The sequence below is a fragment of the Meles meles genome, chromosome 20 (assembly GCF_922984935.1).
Source record: "Meles meles chromosome 20, mMelMel3.1 paternal haplotype, whole genome shotgun sequence".
NCBI lineage: Eukaryota > Metazoa > Chordata > Mammalia > Carnivora > Mustelidae > Meles > Meles meles.
In genome coordinates, this window is record NC_060085.1 from 22,234,602 (window position 1) to 22,260,872 (window position 26,271).

At 40.1% G+C, this 26,271-nt stretch overlaps 1 protein-coding gene across 7 annotated transcripts in view; it reads right to left on the bottom strand.

Annotated features, from left to right (window-relative positions):
* Positions 1–26,271, bottom strand: part of SFMBT1 (Scm like with four mbt domains 1) — a 118,864-nt gene that overhangs the window by 58,225 nt on the left and 34,368 nt on the right. For 6 of the 7 annotated variants that reach the window (XM_045991128.1, XM_045991134.1, XM_045991132.1 and 3 more), the window contains exon 3: positions 14,764–14,851. The exons of the other annotated variant lie outside the window; for it this stretch is intronic. The gene's annotated coding sequence lies outside the window, so the exon portion shown is untranslated. The remainder of the gene's footprint in view (positions 1–14,763; positions 14,852–26,271) is intronic. 7 annotated transcript variants of the gene reach the window in all.

Below are 26,271 nucleotides of genomic sequence, written 5' to 3' on the forward strand. Positions count from 1 at the left end.
ATATAGTAGTTACAAGAAAATACTTTAATTCAATAAGTATCTACCAGGTAGTTAAAAGGAAAATTCCCACTGAAATGTTTAAATTTTCACTCGTGTCCCTCAACTTAACAGATGGAAGTCCAGGATTAATTTCAAGTATGCTGTTAAATATGGTAAATGCAAACAATTCAGCAAATTCAATGCTCTGTTTTGGGCCTATTTGTAAAGTGAATGCCCTTGACAGCAAATGCTAGTGGCAGAGTCACTGTATTTTTTCATTCCCCAACAGATGTAGATTTCTACTGGCTTTTCACTCTCCACAACAGTCAGTCATTACTCCCTGACCTTGTACACACACCCTATCTGACAGGCTACCTAAATTAAACGTTTTGCTTCCATCTGTCAAATGTCATGTAATTTGATTATTAGGGATAGAAATCTTCCATTGTTTCATTAAGTTGTTTATTGCTGTTGTTTTTAACCCACTGCTCCATGTCTAACTAGGGAAATTTAAAAAAATAAAGTCTAATAAAGTCAATCTTAGCCACTCACATCATCTAAATTAAATCGGACCCTAACTTCACTTTTCTATGATTATGTAAACCCAACACAAGGCACATATATCTCGGTTAAACAAATCAGTACTAATGAATTTATAAAACCAATAAAAGTTTTAAACAAAACCCAGAGCTCAAGAATACCCTGAATTTTTTTTAAAGGTGTTCATTGTCACTGTCAGGAAAATACAAATCAAAACCACCATAATATAGCACCACACACTTGTCAGAACGCCATTATCAGAAAGATAAGATAACAAAAGTTGGCAAGGATGTGGGAAAAGGGAACCCTCATGTGCATTGTTGGTGGGTATGGGAATTGGTTGCAGCCACCATGGAAAACAGCATGGGGGTTCCTCAGAAAATTAAAAATACAAGTAACATATGATCCAGAAATTCCCCTTTGGGGTATTTATTTGAAAAAAACAAAAACAAGAACTCAAAAAGATATCAATACTCCCCTATTCACTACAGCATTATTTACAAGAGCTAAGACGTGGAAGCAGCTTAAGTGTTCACTGATGGATGAACAGATAAATAATGTGGTATACACACACATATACACATGAAATATTCTTCAGCCACAAGAAAAGAACAAAATCCTACCATTTGCAACAACATGGATGGACCTTGAGAGCAGTATGCTGAGTGAAATAAGTCAGAGAAGGACAAATGCTATATGATCTCACAAATAGAATAAAAAAAAAAAATCAAAACCAAACCCCCCCCCTCCCCATCTCACAGATACAGAGAACAGATTGGTGGTTGCCAGGGATGAGGGGTGGGCAAGGTGAGTGAGGGTGGTCAAAAGGTACCAATGCCAGTTACAAAATAAATACATCCCAAAGATGTAAAGTGCAGCATGATGACTATGGTTGACAACACTGTATCGTGTATTTGAAAGTTGCAAAGAGAGTAAATCCTCAAGGTTCTCACCATAATAAAAAAAGTTTTTGTAACTCTATGTGGTTGTGAATGTTACCAAAACTTACTGTTGTCATCATTTTGCAATATATTCATATATTAAATCATTATGTTGTACACCTTCGATTAATACAATGTTCTATTTATATCTCAATTTAAGATGCTAAATGAGAAGCCAATATTTTAAAAGGCTTGTTTTGAACTAACATGGGAAATTTCTAAGTAAATTACGGCATAAACATACAATGTAATACTACAGGGCCATTAAAAATTGCCTTACAGAAATGTTTTTCTTTCCAATCAAAATCCCAAGAAGGTATTTTATTTTAAAATGCTCATTTAAGGGGCACCTGGGGGGCTCAGTCGGTTAAGTGTCTGCCTTCGGCTCAGGTCATGATCCCAGGGTCCTGGGATGGAGCCCTGCATTGGGCTCTCTGCTAAGTGGAGAGCCTGCTTCTCCCTCTCCCTCTGCCTACTTGTGCTCTCTCTGTCAAATAAATAAATAAAATCTTTTATAAACAAACAAACAAATAAATAAATAAAGCTAATTTAAGGGTGGCTCAGTTGGTTAAACATCTAACTCTTGGCTTTGGCTCATGATCTCAGGGTTATGTGATTGAGACCCATGTTGGGGGGGGGGGGGTCCACACTCAGCGGGGAGTCTGCTTGAGATTCTCTTTCTCCCTCTGCCCCTCCCACTACTGCACATGCTCTCTCTCTCTCTCCCCTAAATAAATAAATAAATCTTTAAAAAATGTAAGAAATAAAATAAAATGCTAATTTAAAAATGCATCTAAAAGAGAAAATGTACAACCCAGCCACATTTTTGTAAAAGATGATATGTGATGAGGCTAGTTCCTTCTACCAGAATATTAAGATAGTATGGTTCTAGTGCAAGAAAAGATAAACACATCAATAAAGTAGAATGAGGCTGAGAAACAGATGTATGCATACAAGGATACAGTGGGTGATAAAATGGCATCCCATATCAACTGTGAAAGGACAAACACACACAGAGTCTTGAACTGGCTACACATTCTAAGAGGAAAAACACTGCATCCTTACTTCATGCTGCCACATAAATAAACTCCAGCTGAATTAAAAGATCAAACCATGAAAAACAAGACTCCAAACAAATTAAAATAAAACATAAGGGAATATGGTTTTAAACCCTGGGACAGTACAGACATCTTTAAGCAATGAGGCCATAAAATGGAACATTTAAAAACATTTAAAACTTCTGATTGGCAGAAAGACACCATAAACAACTTTAAAAACCAAGCCACAGACTAGAAGAAAATATTTCCAGCATATATAATACACAAAGGATTAACAGTCATAATCACAGAAAGCACCAATAAATCACAGAAATAAATCACAGAAAGCACCAATAAAGAAAAAAAAAAAAAAAAGAAAGAAAGAAAAAAGCCAAACCTAATGGAGAAAAAAAGACAGGTATGAATAGGAATTTTAGAGAAGAAATGCAAATGATCAATAACCATATGAAAATATGTTCAATGTCAAGGGCTTAAGTGAGTTATTTCTCACTCAGGTTGGCAAAAATAAAAGATTAGTAATATCCAATACAGGTGAAAATGTAGAGAGGAATGGATGCTGTCATTACTAGTTGAAGAGCACGAATGGCTACAACCCTTTAGAGAGAAATTTTATTCCATCAAAAATTTTAACTTGGATTCTCTACAACCACACAATTCCATTTCCAATATCTGATTCAGAAAAATACCCAAAGAAAATAAAGAAATAAGTAGCATACATTTTCAAAGAAAGAGAAGAAACGGCTGTCCCTTCCAGGGCATACACGAGAAACACCCCATGTGCACAATGTCAGGGCCTAAATGTGTGCTTGAACACCATCTACACTAAGGGAGAAACGAGGATGCCAACGTCCATCAGTAAGTCAGGGCACCTCCCTAATGCGAAGGTTAGAAAGAACAGGATAGTTTCATAGGGACGGAACTTGTGTTGGGGGTGGGGTGTTCCACAGTTTGGGGACTACACAGTAGTTAATACATAAACAGGCATTCCTTGTTTAATTGCAATTCACTCCATTGTGCTCCACAGATACTGCAGTTTTTACAGATTGAAGGTCTGTGGCAACCCTATGTCAAGCAAGTCTGTTGGCACCACTTTTTCCAAGAACATATACTCACTTTGTGTTTCTGTGTCACACTTTGGGAATTCTGGCAATATTTACAAACTTTGTGTTATTATATTTGCTATGGTGACCTATGATCAGTGATTATGACTTGCTGAAACCTCAGATAAGGGTTAGCATTTTTTAGCAATTTTTTAAAAAAGATTTTACTTTTTTATTGACAGAGAGAGACAGCAAGAGAGGGAACACAAGCAGGGAGAGTGGGAGAGGGAGAAGCAGGCTTCCTGTGGAACAGGGAGCCAGATGCAGGGCTCGATTCCAGGACCCTGAGATCAAGACCTGGGCCGAAGGCAAATGCTTAATAACTGAACCACCCAGGCGCCCCTATTTTTTAGCAATATTTTTAAAGTAAGGTATGTGCATTGTTTTTTGGAGATATAATGCTACTGCATACCTGCCAGACTATAGAATACTATAACCATAACTTTTATATATACTAGGAAACCAAAAAATTCCTATAACTCATTTTATTCTGATATTTACTTTATTGGGTTGGTCTGGAACTGAATGCACAGTCTCCAAGGTATGCCTGTATCTGTATATGTGTGTATCGCCAAACACATACAAAACTATCTACTTCTACATGTAGACATATGTATGTGCAAAAGCCCTTAAAATGGTCTGGAAGAATACATCCAAGTCACTATCAGTGTTTATGAGACAGACTCAGGTAGAGAGCAACAGGGAATTTTTGCTTTATCTGCACTGGATAAATTTTTTAGGATGACAATGTATTCGTATGTGTATTTCTATGACTTAAATTTTTATTTTAAGAAAATGCAAATGTATTTATTAAAATGGAAATCTATTCATTTTTTTCAACAAATATTTACCAGAAACCTGTGTGTTGGGCCCGGTAAAAGTATTAGAGCTCTGTGAGTGCAGGACAAAGACCTGGAGACGTGGAAGGAGACAGCATGCCACGCCGAGGGGAAGGCCAGCAGAGGCTGCAGGGAGAGCACACAAGCTGTATTCCCAGAAAGGCATGGGGCCAGGGAAGCAGAGGCCACAGAAGCAAGGGAGCAAGCAAGACAGGGCAGCAGGAGCGAAGGCAGGCCACCTGCCACTCCCAGACTGCTCTGGGAGCACCACATGCCTTCAGCCCTAATGGAACTATGGTATTTACCAGGGACCCGACTCATCTGGGGTGAACGGTACATGAAGACAATGCTAGTGGCAAATGTAAAATGCTGCAATCACTGTGAAAAACAGCCTGGTAGTTCTTCAAGATGTTAAACATCGAGTCACCATATGACCTAGCAATTCCACTCCTCGATGTACTTCCAAGAGTACTGAAACCATGTACCCAAAAAACACGTACAGGAAAGGTCACATAAGAGACAAAAGGTATGAAACACCCCAAATGTCCGTCAACTGACAGATGGTAAGTAAAACGTGGTACATGTAATACAATGGAATATTATTCAGCCACAAAAGGAATGAAGCACTGATACATGCTATAAGTTAGATAACTGAAAATATACCAAGTAAAAGAAGTCAAACATAAATGGCCACATATTGGGAGGTGGGTGGGAGGAAGGGACAACTGGGTGTCAGGCATTAAGGAGGGCACGTGATGTAATCAGCACTGGGTGTTATGTGAAACTGATGAGTCACTAAATTCTATCCCAGTAACTAATACAGTACATGTTAACTAAATCAAGTTTAACTAAAAAAAAGAATTTTTTTAAGAAAAAAAAATAAAGGCGGGCGCCTGGGTGGCTCAGTGGTTTAAGCTGCTGCCTTCGGCTCAGGTCATGATCTCAGGGTCTCTGGGATCGAGTACCGCATCAGGCTCTCTGCTCGGCAGGTAGCCTGCTTCCCTCTCACTCTCTGCCTGCCTCTCTGCCTACTTGTGATCTCTCTCTGTCAAATAAATAAATAAGAAATCTTGAAAAATTAAAAAAAAAAAAAAAAAAAAAAAGAAAAAAAATAAAGGCCACATACTAAATGCTTCCATTTGTATAGAATGGCTAGAACAGGCAAGTCCATCAAGACAGAAGGTAGATTAGTGAGGCTGCCAAGAGCTAGAGGGAAAGAATAATGGGAAGGGGGGGGGCGCCTGGGTGGCTCAGTGGGTTGGGCCTCTGCCTTCGGCTCAGGTCACGGTCTCAGGGTCCTGGGATGGAGCCCCGCATCAGGCTCTCTGCTCAGCAGGGAGCTTGCTTTCCCTTCTCTCTCCGCCTTCTTGTGATCTCTCTCTCTGTCAAATGAATAAATACAATCCTTAAAAAAAACAAAGAAGAAGCAGCATGGGAAGGGACTACTACCATATACAGTTTCTCATGGGGGCATTGAAACATTCTAAACTTAGATTGTCACGACAGCCCTACAACTCTGAATAAAAACGGTTCAACTGGATGGTACACCTGAAACTAGTATAAGATTCTCTATCAACTATAAACACTCCACACGGCTGTACACTCTAAATGAGTTAATTTTATGGTATATAAAATATCTCTTTATCAAGCTGTAAAACAAATTAAGTCATCGGTATTAAGAACACAACTGCTTTTAAAATAACATTATTTCTTGGGGTGCCTGGGAGGTGCCATCAGTTAAGCATCTGACTCTTGGTTTTGGCTCAGGTCCTGGTCTTTTTTTTTTTTTTTTTTTAAAGATTTTATTTATTTATTTGACACAGAGAGAGCACAAGAAGGCAGAGAGGCAGGCAGAGAGAGAGGAAGGGAAGCAGGCTCTCCGCTGAGCAGAGAGCCCGATGTGGGACTCGATCCCAGGACCCTGAGATCACGACCTGAGCTGAAGGCAGCGGCTTAACCCACTGAGCCACCCAGGCGCCCATCAGGTCCTGGTCTTAAGGTTGGTTTCAGCTCACGTCATGGTCTTGGGGTGGTGGGATCGAGCCCCACCTTGGGCTCCATGCTTATCACAGAGTCTGCTTGTTCCTTTCTCTCCCCTTCTATCCCTCCCCGAGCTCTGAGTTAAATACATAAAATCTTTAAAAGAATATTATTTCCATTTTCAAATACAGAAACCAAGAACAAAAAAGAGACGAGAAATCTGGGTACCATTGGATATGCAACAGAACAAGGAGAATGTAGCTGTCATTGGTTTGTGTTAGTTAAGGGAATGCTATGCTTCAACTGATAAGTTCCAAATCACACTTGCTTAATCCAAGACATTTCTCAGAGAGCAAAAGTGCCAGCAGGTGTTCCTGATGAGAAGGCACCTCTCCTCAACATGGCAATTCATTGGGCCAAGCACCTTCCACCTCATCACTCCACATCTTGAACACAGGCTCCCGAATCCATCGGGGGTAGGGCTGTCATTCGTGGAGCTTTCCTTGATCCAGGCCTTCCACCCACATTCTACTGTTAAAATTCATACATGGACCTCGTCAGACCTCAAGGGAAGCTGGTAACTAGAAGGCAGCACTTCCCGCCACTAAATATGAGTGTTTAGAATTAGTACAACCACTTTTTAGAACTTCCATTAGTAGAAAATATCAGCGATTTTGTTTAAAGAAGGCTCTATGAGTCAACAGTAGTGATACTGATGAACTGCCACGGAACTGCAATTAGTCAACACATATTTACTGAGCACATATTATCTGCCATAGACTGTTCGAAGTAAACAGCATGAAGGAAACCCTGCCCCCGTGGATCTTACAATCTAGGCTGGGAAGGCAGATAATAAAGTATAAAGTTTGCTGAACGACAATAAAAGGGGGGAAATGAGGCAAGGAAGGACGACATGGAGTTACCACTTTCAAAACAGTAACCGAGGCCTCAGTGATGAGGTGGCATTAGCCAAAACCTAAGGGAAATAAGAAGTGGGTACCGGGGGAAGAACATTCCAGACAGAAAGTGCAGAGATCCTGAAGTGGGAGTTTGTGTGGCACTTTCGAGGCCCCTGCTGTTGGAGCAGAATGATCAGGCAAAGATGCCAGGAGATGAGCTCACAAAAGTGCCAGGCACCACATTATATACAAACGTGTAGGCTGTTGTGAAGATTTTGGTTTTGAGGAAGCCAAAGGAGAATTCTGAGCAGAGAAGAGATGTAATCTGACCTATCTTCCAAAAGGATCACTTGAGAACAGACTGTTAAGTGAGCATGAGCAGAAGCCAGAAAACCAATAAGCAAGATCCAAGAACAATCCTGGCGAGTGTGCTAGCAGCCAGGTCCAGGGGTGGAAAGGTTTTGAGAAGGAGAGCAGGGAATGTGGGGTGTGAGAGAAAGAGCAGGGTCTAGGCTGACTCCAGTTTTTTGGCCTCCAAAACAGACAGGATGCAATTGCCACTTGAGGGTAAAGTCTGAAGGAGGAGTGGTCTGAGGAAGAAAAAGCAGGGGTTTCAGTAGAAAATCGACCAATAGGATTAATTTCTTCATTAATAAAGGTTCGCTCTTTGAATTTTCAGGAAAACTTTTTACCACCAAAAAAAAGTATAATTATTACCCTCTTTATAAGAATAGTGTTCCCAATTCATAAGCATTTCCAAATGCTATACTTCATTCAAGTCTAATAAAAACTCTTCAAGGGGCATCTGGGTGGCTCAGTGGGTCATAATCCCAGAGTCCTGGGATTGAGCCTAGCGTCAGCCTCCCTGCTGCTCAGTGGGGATCCTGCTTCTCCCTCTGCCCTTCCCCCTGCTCATGTTCTCTCTCTCTCTCAAATAAATAAATAAAATCTTAAAAGAAAATCTTTAAAATAGCTAGAACGGCTTCTATCCTGATTTCACACCTTGGGAATCTTCTTGTCAGCTTCAGTCCTGCTCTCACACTTCACCTTTTCTTCTAGGTTTACTGATTAGCCATGAAGGCACTTCATCACACTAATTCATTAATTTATGCTGTTTTATTGTTTAAAATCCTAATTTCAGGGGCGCCTGGGTGGCTCAGTGGGTTAAGCTGCTGCCTTCGGCTCAGGTCATGGTCTCAGGGTCCTGGGATCGAGTCCCGCGTCTGGCTCTCTGCTCAGCGGAGAGCCTGCTTCCCTTCCTCTCTCTCTGCCTGCCTCTCTTGTGGTTTCTCTCTGTCAAATAAATGGATAAAATCTTTAAAAAAAAAAAATCCTAATTTCAAAACCCATAAACTTCCCTTAAAACTTCAAGGTCAATTTTTCCAACCTTCTTTATTACATGTCTTTAAAAAATGTCAAGCATAAATAATTTTTAAAAACTGATTCATACTATAATGAAGCTGGAAATCTCACACCAACCAATTCATAAATCCTTGATTCACAGTTGTAAGTACAACTACTTCACAGCCCTGTTTCCTTAGCTATTGCTAATTAGTACCAGAGTACCAAGCACTGTCTCTACACCAGACAACAAGATCACTAAATCATAGTTTTGAAATTATCTTTCATTGTACGAAGACATAACAGAAGCATTTAAAAATCAACTCTGTATCTTTATATTACCTTAGAAAAGTGGCAGATCTTTTAGAGTTCAAATATTATCATATTTTTCATGGATTATGGGCTTTACTTATAGGAGACAGTTATAGGAGCACATGTTGGAACAGTCAGTATGTCTTATTCTGATTAAATAAGGAGGTATCTGGTTCACCAATAAACACTGCCAAAAATGTACCCATTTCAGTAATATTATAAAATGATTACATGAGTAGGCTATGTTCAGTTATGAGAAGCCCTGAAACTCCTATAATCTCCTAGTAGCTATTTCTCCGCCTCTTCACGTCAAGCGACAGTTCAGAAACTTCATTCCTACCCAACAGATGCTTGTTACCATTTATCTAAAAAAAAAAAAAGAATATTTGAGTACCTACTCCGTACGTGCCTAGCATTTTTTGTGAGTTATATACTAAATAAAGCACTGCCCAACAGTATATGATAAGCGTAATGCAAGTGTGAACTATTTTCAAATTATATCTTATTTAAACCTAACCATTCTACTTATTCCATACATGATTCCCCCATTCTACAGATGAGAAAACTGAGATTCAGAGAAGCTAAACAACCAGTCAGTTCATTTATTTTTTTTTTAAGATTTTATTTATTTATTTGACAGAGATCACAAGTAGGCAGAGAGGCAGGTAGAGAGAGGAGGGGAAGCAGGCTCCCCACCGAGCAGAGAGCCCGACGTGGGGCTCAATCCCAGGACCCTGAGATCATGACCTGAGCTGAAGGCAGAGGCTTTAACCCACTGAGCCACCCAGGCACCCCCAGTCAGTTCATTTAGTAAGCAAACAAGGGCAGCATTTGAACCCCAGTCTGATTCCAGACTCTGAACTCCCCTAGACTTCCAGGTTTTTCTCAGAGCTCAGGTGGTAAGGACAACTGTGAGGTATGCTTATACCATAAAGTGATGGCTCCAGATGATTTATACTCTAGTTCTTTATTATTCTAATTTATATTTTATATTCTAGCTCTTCATTATTTATTCAGCCTCAAGGTTCTATATTGTTCTAATAAAATGATGAGTAACCAGGAGTCTAGATGGCACCTAAGTGTTACCATCTGTGGACTTCTTCTACAATGCTCTTTTAGTAGGGCCTTACACTAGATTAGTTCATATGAAAGGATAAAAGCCTAATTAAAATGGGAGCGCCTGGGTGGCTCAGTTGGTTAAGCAGGTGCCTTTGGCTCGGGTCATGATCCCAGGGTCCTGCGATCGAACACCATCTTGGTCTCCCTGCTCAGAGGGGAGTCAACTTGAGATTCTCTCTTTCTCAATCCCTCTGTCCCTCCTCCCTTGCTCTCTCTCTCAAATCTTTCAAAAAGTATCTCTGAGTTACTGAATACTTGTAAAAAGAAATAGAAGGCCCTTATTTTTTTAAAGATTTATTTATTTGACAGAAAGAGAGAGTACAAGCAGGGGGAGTGGGAGAGGGAGGAGCCCAATGCGGGACTTGATCCCAGGACCCTAAGATCATGACCTGAGCCAAAGGCAGATGCTTAACCGACCGAGCCACCCAGATGTCCTAAAGGTCTTTACTCTTTAAATGAAATGATAATCAAACTAATTTCTCAGTTTCTAGAGAAAATGATTTTAAAAAAATGTATTTAATTTATAACAGTTCAGGGGCACCTGGGTGGCTCAGTCAGTTAAGTGTCTGCCTTTGGCTCAGGTCGTGATCTTGGGGTCCTGCAATCAAGCCCTGTGTCGGGCTCCCTGCTCAGTGGGAAGTATACTTCCCCTCTTCCTCTACCCTCACCCCTCCCACTCGCTTGTGCTCTCTCTCTCTCTCTCAATAAGTAAAATCTTAAAAAGAATTTTAATTTATGACACTTTACTGTTTCAACCGTTGTACACACCTAGAAACCACTTTCTTCATATCACTGCATGAAATTAAGCCCAGTCCACATTCAACTCTCCAATTTGGTACAGTCACTCCTAGTAGCCCGGTCAGTCCTTTCCTCTCTCCCCCCTGCCCTGAATCCCAGATGTGCTCAGCACAGCAAAACCCTGTTCCACAAAATGGACCTGCTCAACCAGTCAACCAGACTCCTTGCTGTCAGGTAACTATTCTGGGCCTTCTGTGTGGCTGTGTGACCCGGTCCTGGCTACAAGAGAAGAGAAAGTCTGCTGGGAGCTTCTGGAAAATATATGCTGATTCCCAGTAAGAGAGGCAAAATAGTTTCAAAATATCCTGAGTCTTGTTAATACCAACCCAATGTTCACCTTGCAATAGTACCTCCTACAACTCAGGTCAGCAAACACACTGCATTAAAATGTATATACACCACATATTCTATTTCTCTTGGGGCCTGAAAAACTTCTAGTGCCAGATGTGGGTATAACACTGGCATGTAAACTCCATGCAGACCATTTCATTCAACCAATATTACTGAATGCCTATTCCATGCCAGGCTCTGGGCTGGGCAGGAGGGTAGAGTAATAAATCAGATGAATATCCCTGCTCCTAAAACATAGCGGGTGTTTAAGACTACCTGCTCAATTAGTGAACTACAAATTCAAATGATTATTGAACAAAACTCTGGTAGAACAAACTATTTTTAAATTGTAAAACTTGTAAGTTTAACTGAAACTAATATTCAAATAATTTTATATATTGTACGTCTAGACCAAGCAGCTTTTGCTATATGTCCAAACACACACACATACTTCTTTTTTGGACACCAGAGAATATTTAATGTGAAAACTACTGGCAGGCAATCATATTTATTATAAGCAAATCGGAGAATTTCCGATGTCTCACCAAAAAAAAGTATGTATGTTAACTGAAAGGGAAAGTGCCCCTTTGGCATTAATTTTGCTAAGAAATATGTTTGAAGAATACACTAAACAGAGAAAAGTAGTCAATGAAAATTTAAATCAAAATTCAAAATCTGCTTTCTGCACCCCCCCCCCCAAAAACTATTGCAAAAGGTAAAAAGGGGAAGTCGGAGCTGGGAACAAAATAATGAATACTTCTAATCATTCATGAATTCTGATATCCTTGTTCCCCTATTCTCCCTCCAATTGCCATGACCAAGAAGAACAAGTCACATGACAGTAATGTGGACATCTGGTAAGGGTGGCCCAAAACTCCCAGACACTTGATCAAATTTACATTACCCTACAAGCAAGTCTGGTGGTGGGATTAGATTAATACTTAAAAGAGATCTTCAAGAGACCAGAGATACTAATACAGTTTAACCCTATTAGAGTTCAGCTGTAGGCAGAATAAACAGAAACCCAAAAATAAAGACCTCCACATGTTTTTTAAGTTCTTACCTCAAGGTTAAGGAACTGACCGGAAACCAAAAAGTCCCAGAAGTTCAAATCAAGCCTAGAAAGTTACTTAACTGTCTTTACCTCCCAAATGGCTGCCAATGTGCTCATTTCATTGCAGGCACTCCCTCAAAAAGGAAGCCCAATGGGAGGGGAAGAGGGAAGGTCTGAAAACTCCCAGATAACTAACATCAGAAATCAGAAAGGCAGGTCAATTAGAAAAGATACCAAGTACACACACACATGCCAGGAAAACAAAACCAAAAACAAACCAAAAACAAACCTCCATCTGACAGTCCACGCTTTTCTCTCCCTATAAATTCCTAGTGGCCTTAGACGTGATATTACATTTGCAAATTCTCTGGTACATGAACTGTTGGAAGTAATATAAAAGCCAATTATATTTCGCTAAAAGCAGACTATTCTCTTGAAGAAAATGAAAAACAGCAGAAGCTAAATAATGAGTAGAACTAAAATTGCTCTACACAAAGTTCAGCACCCTAAATGTCTCGAAAAAGATCACTCAGCAAAACCAGCAGAGGTGCTCAGAAGGGAATTCAGGTCTCTTTGACTTTGTACCTTTGTCTTCACTGGTTGAGCACATGCTTCTCTGAACAGCAAACAAGATGACTCACAGCTGGGGAATGGGAAACTGAGAATGGATCAGATAAACCATAAGAAGACCTGGCTAAAATTCCCCAGGCCCACGCTTGCTAGCTCAGCTTCCTTATCTGTTAAATATGGAACATACACAGATTGAGGGGTTGTCGTGAAGACGAAATAATTTACATAAAATATGGCACCACACAAAATAAAAATTTTTAGGGGTTAACTTAGCCTTCTAAAGGGGAGAAAATCAAGGTGTATGAATGATCAACACTGTATCAAAAATAACTAGACAGTCCTGATAAGGAAGCATATGGCCTCAGCAGCCAGACTGTTAAATATGGAATATACACAGATTGAGGGGTTGTCGTGAAGACGAAATAATTTACATAAAATATGGCACCACACAAAATAAAAATTTTTAGGGGTTAACTTAGCCTTCTAAAGGGGAGAAAATCAAGGTGTATGAATGATCAACACTGTATCAAAAATAACTAGACAGTCCTGATAAGGAAGCATGTGGCCTCAGCAGCCAGACTGGGGGAGTACGTGGCTGACTCGGGCAAGTTACATAACCAGTTTATGCCTCAGTGTCATCATCTATAAAATGGAAGTGTTAACAATTGTACCTATCCCATGAAGTTACTTTTTGCTTATTCAATCAATTAATGCATACAGAAGTTTATAGCACAGCAGGCCTCAAAGCACAGTGGCTCTTACTGCTTTAAAAAAAATCTCTCAGTAGAACCATGATTCCCAGCCCCAGTACTTGAAACACCCTCATTTTTCTTACCCAGCACCCTTCTAACACCTACTAGCAAAGTTATACAGTAACTTTTCTCTAATTAAAGTACACTTCTTTAATAATTATTTGATGCAATGGGAGGACATTGAGTTTAGAGAGGGGTCAAAGGGCTAAAAAAGAATCAGTATGATAAGCAGCCACCATCAAAAACCTTAGAATCAGCAGGAAAGCACATAAACAAAGTCTTTGTTCCCAGGCGAGTGAAGAGGCTTCTTCCTTTCCCCTAGAGGTTTGGAGAAGCGTGGCAGGCAAGCTGTAGTGACTACTGTCTCCAGACCCCTGGGAGGCTGCCTTTTGCCCATTAGTCACCAAACTTTAAACTCTACTCAATCTCCTCAAAGCCTCCAGCCCAAGGCATGGTCATCTTAAGGCAGGATACTTTGGGGGTTTTTCCGCTTTATTTTGCTGTATTAAGCACACAGGTATTTTTATAAAGCTTTATGTCAGACTTTAAAGACTCCAAGACTATAATCGCATGTGCTGCACAATTAATTCATTAGGAAATTTTAAGACTTAAGGTCCTAAAAGAAGCAGACTATCAGTTGTAAATGTAAAGGACCTTTGGATAGGCTCTACCCCTCAAAATCACGATAAGCACCTAAACAGCATGTTCAGGTAAAAACCAGTCCCTCAGGAACGCCTCCCAACTCCGGGGCAATGATGCTGCCCCCTGGGGCATCCCTGGGAAACCCTGAGTCTGCGCAAAACCCTCGGGCCAGCATGTCATCGTCCACAAACGTAAAGAAGCACGCTGAACATTTAATAACGGTGATACAAGGAACAAGGGTAAGCTTATTTAGAAAAAGAATAAATTACTTAGAAAACAAAACAACTCTTCAGTAACTTTTAAAATAAATGCTTCCAGGAAAGGAGTAAACCTCTGGTCACTACTAGAAATAGGCTGGGACATATGTTACATCCGTAAAATAATTCAGAACAAAAAGTTAAATAGGCATAAGGGAAAAAAAAAAGAGCCTAACTTACGCTAATTAGGAAAGTAATTAAACTCACATGTAAGATTTAAAACCCCAACTGGCAGACCAACAGTCTCCTTACCTGTTCTTCTGGAGCTCAGCAGGTTGCCTGGCAGCCTGTTGTCTGTTCAGTACAGAACTCAGCCCAGCTCGTTGTTTGTTTCTGCAGACTGCAAAACCCATACAATTAACCCACAGTGAACTTCCTCTGAAAACTAGACGTGCTTATGTTAAATACACAGAAACTTTTGGTCCAATCTATTCCTTTTAAACAACCACGAAACAATGCCTCCTACTCCACTTTCCTATTCTTTGTCTAAAAACTATGTTTTTTCCTACCATTAAATTATTACTTAAGTTAAATACAGTACTATAAAAATTGCTAGTTTTCCAAGATTAGCACTTATTAATTCCACTTTCTCGTGTGTAGTACAAAAATATCTACATAATTTTCAATTCTTAATAATACTGACTAAGCTAAACTAATTTTCATATTATAGAAGAAAAAAGAGTTTTTACAAAATATAAAACGACTTTCCTTCTTGGCTAAAACGATAACTGAAACAGAGACAGGTGCCTGAAGTCATCAAAGCTAGCTGACAAGAATTCAAAACTTTATTTGCAAATTAACACAAGGTAGGTTCAATGCAAGTGAACAGTTACTGATGACTCTTTCAAAGGGGCAAAATTTCTAGGACTGTGTATGAAAACCGTTCTGATTTATATTCCAAAGTGTGGGATGGGGGCAAAGGCAGAAGGAGGTTGTTAATTTTAATTGTTGTGTTTAAACTGTTGAGAAAATAAATGAGCTAACTGGTGAAAACATGCATTCAGGAAAAACATCATCATCAAGATAACTCAAAGCACACACCCTACACCGTTTATGTGTTTCTCTTCACTATTTCTTGTAAGTGGTGAGATTATAAATGCAATACTATTCTCTACTAAAGCATAAAGGATAAAAAGGAAGTCAATTCAGTTGTCTAAACTCACATTAAATCCCTCCACAATGGTCATGTGCAGATAAGCATGAGCTCAGCAGCATCAGGTTTGAACCTTCATGGCCTCAGCCAGACGACCAGAGACAGGACCCTCAGTCCACACTGACCAGGAAAGCCGGTGCTTGCAGAGGCCTAATGTCAAATCTAACTACCAAAAGCCATGAACTTACTTCAAATTCCTCTCAAAACAATGTTTTAAGGGAAAAAAAATCAATAAGCCATTCAAACAGCAGAGTGATACTCTTACCCGAAGCTTTAAAGAAACGTCAAATTCATACTTCAAAGAGCCACCTTAATAACAGTCTGGTCAAGAAAGTTTTCCTGACTTTAACAGATACCATGGTGGGAACTAAATATCATGGAATCTGGGCCTTTTTGGAAATGGAGACATCTGTGAAGCAAACGAATAACCCTACAAAACAGACCTCAGTGCCATGGGGCTGCCCAGCCAACCCTGCAGTTTCAGAGGGATATTGATGGACTGGGGTGAAGTACAAGGAGAAATTAAGTTTTCTACTTGACTCCAATGATGAGTGATGAACTTTAACACACAAACATTTTTCTTTTTGCTCACTTCCCCCTCAAATAAATGCTTTAATGCTCCTATCACTCCCATTCTCAACCATCTGCTTAGTGCCATCAGGAACTACACCCTGTGCTGCACTTTCACAGATACGAACTCAACTGCCTGGATGATTTAAAAAAGAAAAAAGATATCTTTTTTTGCTTCATTAAGTGATGGAGATTGGTGGATCTAAAAGTTGGGAGATACTTCAACAGGAGTCACCTCGTCCAGCGGTCCTCAGAGTTTTGTGGTTATCTACCCACTATTCTCATGCCCCAACACTTCCACAAGGAACACCTCTCCATTAACCCAGGGTGTTTCTCTAGCACATTCTTCATGCATCCTTGAAGAGGAATTTGTCCATTCCCTGTCAAACAACATCAGTGACACAGTGACGGAGCTCCCAGAAACACCTTCTGGGATAATCTGTACCACTTCTGAGCTGCTTCACCATAAAATGTATCCTTCAACTGCCCCAAGTTCCAAAGGCTTCTACCCAGAGGTGTTTCCCACTCACAACGCATCTGCACCCCCGTTCACACAAGAGCACTTCACAAAGCCAAAAGAACAAACAGTCCTTCTAAAGACGGGTCCTAAGTTCCCTCAGCATCCTGGTCTTCCTTTGAAACACAGTTCAGTTTATCTGTATTCCAACAGAACACAAAAGATTTAGTTAAAGCCTTAAAATAATTTTGATTTCACTTTAAATGGCTTGCTACTTACACACAGCTAGGCAAAATATTTCAAAGCTAAGTTTGCACAGTTAATTAAACTTTGAGCCTGAGATCGTGGTAATCAGGCTTGATGGAACGAAGAACTCTTTCTTTCTCATGGTGTTCCTCTGAAATCAACCAATCACAGAACTACAGAGATGCCTTCCCAAAAAGAACATATAATAGCCAATGGGTACATGAACAGGTGGCTCAACATCACGAATCTTTAGGGAAATGAAAATCAAAACCACAAGGAGATATCACCTCACACATGCTAGAATGGCTAGTACCAAAAAGACAAAAAAGAACAAGTGTTGGTGAGGGGGTGCAGCAAAGGGAACCTTTGTGTACTGCTGGTGGGAACTTGAACTGCTGCTGCCATTTTGAGAAGTACGGAGGGTCCTCAAACAATGAAAAATAAAACTACCACATGATCCAGCAACTCCACTTCTAAGTATCTGAAACAAAATCACTACCACGGAAGATCTCTGCACGGTATAGTCCACTGCAACATGAGTCACAACAGCTGAAATATGGAAGCAACCGATGTGTCCATCAATGGATCAATGGATCAATGGATAAAGAAAACGTGGTTACACGTTTCTACAACATAATATTCCCCAGCCAAAAAAAGGAAGGAAATCCTGCCATTTGCAACATGATTGGACTGTAAGAGCAGTGTGCTAAAGGATATAAGTGAAAGACAAAAGCTGTACGATCTCACTTATATGGGGAATCTAAAAAATCTGGGGAAATATGGGGAATCTAAAAAAATCAAACTCATAGATTCAGATTCAGACAGATTCGTGGCTGCCAGAGACAGGGAGGCGAGGTGGGGGAGGGAGTGTGGTGGACAAATGGGTAAAGGTGGTCAAAAGGTACAAACTCCCAGTTACGGGATAAGGAAGTCCTGGGGATGTAGTGTACAGCACATAACTAGATTAACAACACTGTATTGTATATTTGAAAGCAGCTAGGAGAGTAGATCTTAAAGGCTATCATCATAAGAAACAAAAATGTGTAAATATGTGGGGTGACACACATTAATTAAACTTACTGTGGCCATCATTTTGCAATATAAACATATATCAAATCACTATGTTGTACACCTGGGACTAATACAACGTCATATGCCAACTGTATCTCAATAAAACTGGGGGCGGGGGGAGGAATTTTGATGTTGATACCCACAGCTACTCTTTAAGTCAGGGTCTTGGTTATTTTCTCTCTCTAGTCCCAGTTCCAAATAGGTAGTCAATAAATGTCTGGAAGGAAGAGAAAAAGGGATGAGAACTTAACTCTAAAGCTGAGAGATTTGTGTGAGAAAGGAAAATCTATGCAGGTCAAGATAATGCAGAGTGCAGAGTAATTAACAATTACAAGCAAGCAGGCTGGTGGCCTATGTAGAAACTCAGAATAAATATTGGGGAAATTAAGTTTCAAGGACAAAATCTAGCAACTGGTACTGAGGAGTTCAAGGCACTGACTTAATCATTATATAACTGAGGGAAACAGTAAAGATCCAGTTATTAGAAACTGTATTACCAAGGTCAAAAAGACTCAACAGTAAGACTGACCTTGAAGCTGCACTAGCAAGATATTGCCACACTTAAGTAATTCATGTCTGCATCTCCTTTGGGGTGAAGATTAGTCCCAGACTCTGGGAAGAAGCTGGCTATCTCAGCCAGACCTCAGTAAGCATATGAGGTTACAACTGTCGAAGTGGAGAGCTGGATGGAAACGAAAGCCACAGAAGGAAAAGGAGCCAATTCTCAGGTGATCTAAATTGGCTGCAGCTTGGTTTGTGATTTTTAAATTTTCAGATTCCCAAGTCTTAGCACGGCCTTTCCAGGAAAAAAAAATTACCAATCATTTTGCAAAAGCAAAGTACCTTTCAGGAGAAACTAAGAAAAATCATAGGTAGATCCATATCCCTACTACATAAGGGGAAAAGTAAGTAAATACACATTCCCACACAGAATGCAATTCTCTTCCTCAGAAATGACCAAAGCACCTTGCGGACCTTCCAGAGGAGGAGCCCTCCAGCCCACCTGCATCTCAGGGCGGGCCCTTCCTCAGTCTCCAGGACTTGGCGCCCTGCCTGGCTGCGGTGAACACACAGTCTATGGTCTGCAGAATAAAATAAATGGGGATGGTTCTGTCATCTATTCCAAGAGAATTCGAGTCTCAACTCTCAATACTTCTCATAATCATCCTTTAATTTTTTTTTGAAGATTTTATTTATTTATTTGAGAGAGAGACAGTGAGAGAGAGCATGAGAGGCGAGAAGGTCAGAGGGAGAAGCAGACTCCCGGTGGAGCTGGGAGCCCGATGTGGGACCCGACCCCAGGACTCCGGGATCGTGACCCGAGCCGAAGGCAGTCACCCAACCAACTGAGCCACCCAGGTGCCCAATCATCCTTTAACTTGAAAGAATGCCAAGAAACGAAAATAATTATTGAAAAGCATCTTAACTCTGAAAATGTGCCATGTCTTACCAGTTTAAAAAAATAAAGAATGTATAAAATATCACATAAATAAAGAGACCAAAAAACTCTTTTCTAAGCAAAAGCCTTAACATTTATAAACTCCAACTAAAAAGCCGTAAGAACCTGCAGTTTTTGCACTTCAATCCATATGCTAAATAGACAGTTAATTATAGATATCTTTGGCAGTATTTTTTTATGTTTTTTTGTTTTGGTTTGGTTTTTAAAGATTTTCATTTATTTATTTGACAGCGAGAGAGATCACAAGTAGGCAGAGCAGCAGGCAGAGAGAAGGAAAAGCAGGCTCCCCACCAAGCAGAGAGCCTGACACAGGGTCAGGGCTCGATCCCAGGACCCTGAGGCCATGACCTGAGCTGAAGGCAGAGGACTAACCCACTGAGCCACCCAGGCGCCCCAAGTTTTTAAGCAATCTCTACACCCAACCTGGGCTCACAACCCTTAGATCAAGAGCTGCCTGTTCCGCTGACTGAGCAGGCCAGGCATCCCACTTAGGCAGTACTTTTTATTTGTGACAAAACCGTTACATCTGATGCACTACGTAACACATAAAAGTCCATTTTAAAATAAATTACTTTAAAGTGGACTTAGTAAATACAAGACACACACTGGCTGTTCCGCTGCACTATTGAAATGCCTGCTACATTCACAGCAGTTACCTACAAAACACACGATCTCTGCGTGCAGGCACTAAATATCTACAGCTCCAAGGACGAATTCTAAGCTGATCCGTTAGTACACAAACCTTCTCCACCCTCGTCCACTCCACCTACTTAGCTCTGACCATTCTGAGCATCTGCTCCATACAGGTCCTTTTATTCAAGGTACATCTACTTACAACATGCTACAAAGTTACTGTGACATTAGATTAGTGTTTAAAACAAATATAATGACAGCCAAAGAAAGAAAAAAAAAATGATCCCATTTGGGAAGAATTGTGAAAATGGTGTTAGCAACTAAGACACAAAAAGTGAAAAGTATGAATAGTAAAAGCATAATCAAATTTATATCAACTTTATAACTTTTCTTATTTATAGTTAAAATCAAGGAAAGAACAGAAAACCATTTCATCACAATAAAGCAGCGTAAGAGACAGCAGCACCATAAATCAAAGCTGTAAAAAAAGAGAAAAGCAATTATTCTATGCTCATTACAAAATACTATACTGGAAAAAAATACAGTCGAGATTGTAATTTGTTCTTATAAAGCAATCATTCACCATACATACAGTCTTTGCCTACAAACGAAGAAGCCAAGAAGAACACTCTTAAGCAGAGTTTCCAAAAGAAGGGTTTGCTCAGAAGACATTAATGCAGAGAGAGGGGAAAAAAACCTCAATTTGCTAATTAGCTGAAACTGTCTGCCAATTCAACTGGGAAATGGTGCATTAGAAAAAATACCCACCACAAACAACTTGTTAATAGAGTCACTGCATTTGTAACTAAAGAGATCATACACAACTGTACCACTGGATAACAAAATAGAAGAAAAAGACGTATCTTTTAACAAAAGTAATCCAGCTAATAAAGGATGAGGGAATGACAGACTCTCTAATAAAATCAATTAATGGATCTAAGTGTTGACCCTCAATAGCAGCTTACATCAATCGCAAAACAAAAGACAACCTAAGGGGCACATGGATGGCTCAGTCCGTTAAGTGTCTGACTTTAGCGCAAGTCATGCTCTCAGAGTCCTGGGGTCCTGGGATTGAGCCCTGCATCTGGCTCTGTGGTCAGCTCTCCCTCTTCCTCTATCCCTCCCCCTCCTTAAGCTCTCTCTCAAATAAATGAAATCTAAAAAAATAAATAAATAAAATAAGACAACTGGAAACATTATGCATCCCCGATGGACAAATACAACACCAACTATGAAAAAGTCCTGGGGGAAAAAAATCAAACCAGAATTGGATGGAACTTCTAGATCCAATAGAGAAGTCAGAAGAACAGGGTAAGTGTCACCCTGGTGATCTCAACTTTTACTTCACGCCATACATAAAAACTCAAAATGAATCATAAACCTAAATGTACCAAAAAAAAAAAAAAAAAAAGAGCTAGAATTATAAAACATCTAGGAAAAAATAGAAGAAAATCTTTTCAACCTGGGATTGGCAAAGATTTTTTTTTTAGATATGACCCCCCCAAAAGGCACAAACAATAAATAAAAATTCAATGAACTGTATCAAAGTTTAATCCTTTTTGCTTTTCAAAGATTCTATTAAGCAAAAACAAGCCACAAACTGGAGGAAAAAATCTGCAAAACGTTTCTCTCATAAAGGATTTATATATAAAAACTCTTACAGGGGCGCCAGGTGGCTCAGTCGGGTTAAGCCATCAACTCTTGGTTTTGGTTCAGGTCAGGATCTTGGGATCGCATTGTGTCCTGGCTCCCTGCTCAGCAGGGAGTTGGCTCCTCACCACCCTCTCTTTCCTCTGCCCCTCCCCCACTCTTGTTTTCTCTCTCTCTCTCTCTCTCTCTCTCACTCTAAATAAATAAATCTTTAAAAAAAAATAAAATAAAAAACACCAGGGCGCCTGGGTGGCTCAGTGGGTTAAAGCCTCTGCCTTCAGCTCAGGTCATGCATGATTCCAGGGTCCTGGGATCCAGCCCCGCATCAGGCTCTCTGCTCAGCGGGGAGCCTGCTTCCCTTCCTCTCTCTCTGCCTGCCTCTCTGCCTACTTGTGATCTCTGTCAAATAAATAAATAAAATGTTAAAAAAAGAACCTTTTATTTAAATAAAATAATAATAATAATAATAAAATCTTAAAAAAAAAAAAGCCATCAGTGGTTGCCTGACGCTAGGGTAAAGGCAGGGGTTATTGGTAACTAGTCACAAGATCATGGGGCGGGAGCGGGGGGAATGGAAGTGTTCTAAAACGAATTTCTGGTGACAGATGTTTGTAGCAACTTACTAAAACTCAATAGTATCAACATGGGGAGAGGGGTTCTATACCACCTAAATGGGTGCATATAAATATCAAGGTTCCAGAAACTTCAGTTTTTATTAAATCCTCAGGTCATCCTGAGTAGAAAATATCTCACATTCACACATCCTGAATCCAACAGAAAGTGGGTGGTAGCTCATACTCTGTGCCCCCCAGTGAGCAGCTCCTCACTTTTACTATGGGAACCACACTACTGCGCCAGCAAAGGAAGGAAATGGGTATAGAACAGAAGATCATTACCTGTTTTAAACTGTTTAAAACTACCTGTTTTACATGTCACTGCCCGTTTATTCTTTGAAAGGTTCAAATATTACTTGCACTATGTATTGTGCTATTTCTGAATTATAACAAAAGAGAATTACTGTTTCAAATTAACTCCACATTCAGTAGTTGTGAGGCATTTTCCCCAGTTTAATTTGCATATATTAAGTGCTCATTTAAGCACCTGCTGAAATGGCCTGTACCCAATAACTGGGGCAAAACCTGGATGCAGGTCCTAAGGGCCCTAAGCCCCACAGTTCAAGACCACTGAGCTACCAAGAACCCAATAGCCACTGGGCTCAAGAGCCCACAAAAACTCCTCGCCTGGTCAGCATCAGCTTGCCAAACCTGAAACAGGAATTTTCAAAAGTCTCCTCTCTTCTCCAAGATATATGTTATTAAGTACACAAACAACAGAAAAATAAAGTCATTCAAGTGTAATTTAATCAGGATTGTTATTTATAGATAGATTTCCAGTGCTTGGTTGTTTGTATGTGTGTGTTCGTTTATGGGGGGTCTTAGCCCAAAATATTTTACAAAAGTATATTACATTTCATTCCAGAAACAGAGCTATTCTTTTTATATCATAGTTGAAAAAATCTCTATAGGTTCTGCATAACAGCCAATACCACAAATCAAACTGTAATATTCACATAGAGAAGAACTTAAAATAGTGATAATGCCAGCAGGATATTTAATAATATTTTTTAAATTAACTGATTTTTACATGCAATAAAAGTATTGTGGTTAAAAAATCATAATTTTAGAAATAAATACTGAATTACTTACAGAATGATATAATACTCAACATTTGCTGTAAAATGATCTAGTAAGGGAAACAAAATTGTGTCTGTCAGAAAGGAAAGTGTATACAAAATAAGCCAGCCATGCGGTGATAACTGTGAAACCAAGTAAAGGGATTTTCTGTTTCTGTACATGTTTAAATACTGCCATAATAAAAAGTAAACCATGAAATAAAACTACAGTGATAAATCAGCCTTCTTAGGGGTTACGACAAAGCAGCAGCAGCATCCCCATTAACCGCCTTCAACACAGGCATTGACAGAGTGCATGCTAAGTGACAACGCGGTACCGCCACGACACTCATGGTGCTCCTACTCGACTGGAGAACGGGCTGCGTTCTGCGCCACGAGAGTGGATTCTCATGACGAATATCCAAAACCACACTGCACTATATCCAAAACACAGTCTGTATTTGAGAGACCTTTCTGGAAAAAAAAATCAATGATATTAACAAGTATGTACTGACTAAAAGATCATCAATGTTACCTGGATATTTCCAATTTCTGACAATTCTATTGAAACACCTATCCTTTTAACAATGTATGTTGAAGCTAGAACAGTAAGAGAAAAAAACTGGTCTATCATTGGAAATCCATCTTTTGAAGTCATAATAGGGGATTTTTAACTGAGAGGAAGCACTATCACCAACTGCTAGGTCACACTTGGGTAATAAAATAGAAATTCATGGTTCCTCCTGTTTTAAGCTCTCATAGCATCAGACATTTTTCCTTCATAGCACTCAAGGGCATTTCTTTCTTCTTTTTCTAGTGAATTGCTTTTAATGACTTAGGTAGTTTTATCTTGATTTTCCTTCTTAATTATGGAAGATAATCAAGTGGCTGATTCCTGAGATTTTGAGACAAACTTCTTTATCACTAACATACAAAAAAGAATTGCTGGATCTTGAGTCCCTCCAGCTTTCAGTAGCGTGCTCCTTCACTCGGACCACCTGGGACACCCGACCTGACCCAGTCACTAAAGGCATCTGCTAAGCTGAAGCAAACCATCCCTGGTACCAAAATGGGTCAAAGGGAGGGACAAAAGGAGCTGCAACCATCTCAGTTTGAAGTCTCCTGGACAACAAGGTGCTCAAAAGCACAAAGGCGTTTATCTTTTGCTGAGGCAAGGGACAGTTAAGTCAGATGTGTTGTGACTTACTAAAATGCAATACTGGTACAGAGTAATGATTTTTTTTTTCTTTCAATGCAAATTCAGATTTTTTTTGTGTTTCTGAAAAGTCAGAGTTTTTTTGTTTCTAAATTCCTGGGAGTAGAGATGAATGCAGTCGGGTCACTTTGCCTATCAATCAGAAAAAACCCATACTACATATGGTCCCGTACTCTGAGGGCCAGAATGCCAGTTAAGAAAACCTCACAACGACATAAGAGGACAGACGATGACTACTAAATACTCCAGAGAGACTGTACCCATGATGGGAGTAAAGTACAGGGAGGCCTCAGCTAAAAGCCAGGTCCAGAATGAAAATGTAATTTTGCAAAATGGGGAAGATGAAGACAGTTCCAGGCGAAGGATAAGAGTGAAGGCACAGGAATGGGAGAGTGCAGTGTGTGTCTCACATGCAGTGACAGGCCAGTTTGGTTTGGTTTAAGGGCTTCAGGACAAGTTACAAGACAAGACCGGGAAGTTAGGTTGGGGCGAGCCTAGAGGTATTACTTATCACGGGTCTGGGACTTCAACCTGAAGGAAATACGGCCACACTTAAGGTCTGTGACCAGGGTCCAGTGATGTGAAAGTAAGTGGAGTGCACATACAGAGAGATGGACAGTGATGCTCAGGATGGAGGAGAGACAGGAAGCTAATTCAGGCGATGCTTCCTTAGTAATTCTTTTTTTTTTTTTTCCCCTTAGTAATTCTAAAAAGACCACAAATACATGAGGAAATGACGGGAAAGAAATACTTCATTTATAGAACACATCTATAATTCACAAAGGACTTTTGCTTAAATGATCTCGTTTTACCGCCAGAACAATTTGTAAAGCAGAACAGGTCATTTCACATGTAAGAAATGCAGCTTAGGACATTTCATGACTATCCCTCCAGGTTTCTGTGACCCACTCTAGCCACACACTGTAAGCTCTCTGAGGGCACTGCAGGGACTATGCTGGTTTTTGTCTGCCCAGTAACCCTGCTGCTTTGCAAAGAGCCCTGCTTGGTGCCTGACTCCAGAAATACTCACTACATATGTGGTGGCCAAGCCAGCAAATGAAGAGCACGCTTCTTCTTCCACTCTCATGTCAACCAAAAATGTTTTTTATTTGTTGTGGTTTGTTTTAAGTGATTATTCTGACAATGAAATGGCCTCCACAATTACAATACTTCTTCTTCTTCTTAGCACTGAGAGAAAAAGACTTCTTTTTCCCTCAGGTAGGAAAAAGAAGAAACGTACAAAAGGGAATCGCAGGTTTCCTGCCACCTTCCCAGTAGTGTCAGAAATTCATTCCGGGGCACCTGGGTGGCTCAGTGGGTTGAGCCTCTGCCTTTGGCTCAGGTCATGATCTCAGGGTCCTGGGATCAAGCCCCACATCGGGCTCTCTGCTCAGCAGGGAGCCTGCTTCCCCCACCCCACCTCTGCCTGCCTCTCTGCCTACTTGTGATCTCTCTGTCAAATAAATAAACAAAATCTTTAAAAAAGAAAGAAAGAAAGAAAGAAATGCATTCCAAATGATATATTACTAAGGATACAAAAAAGGGTAACATTTGGTAGTTATTTTTTCAAAAATGTTCTATTTTCTTGCAGAACGAACTGGACACTAAATAAACAACCACGTGCATGAACACG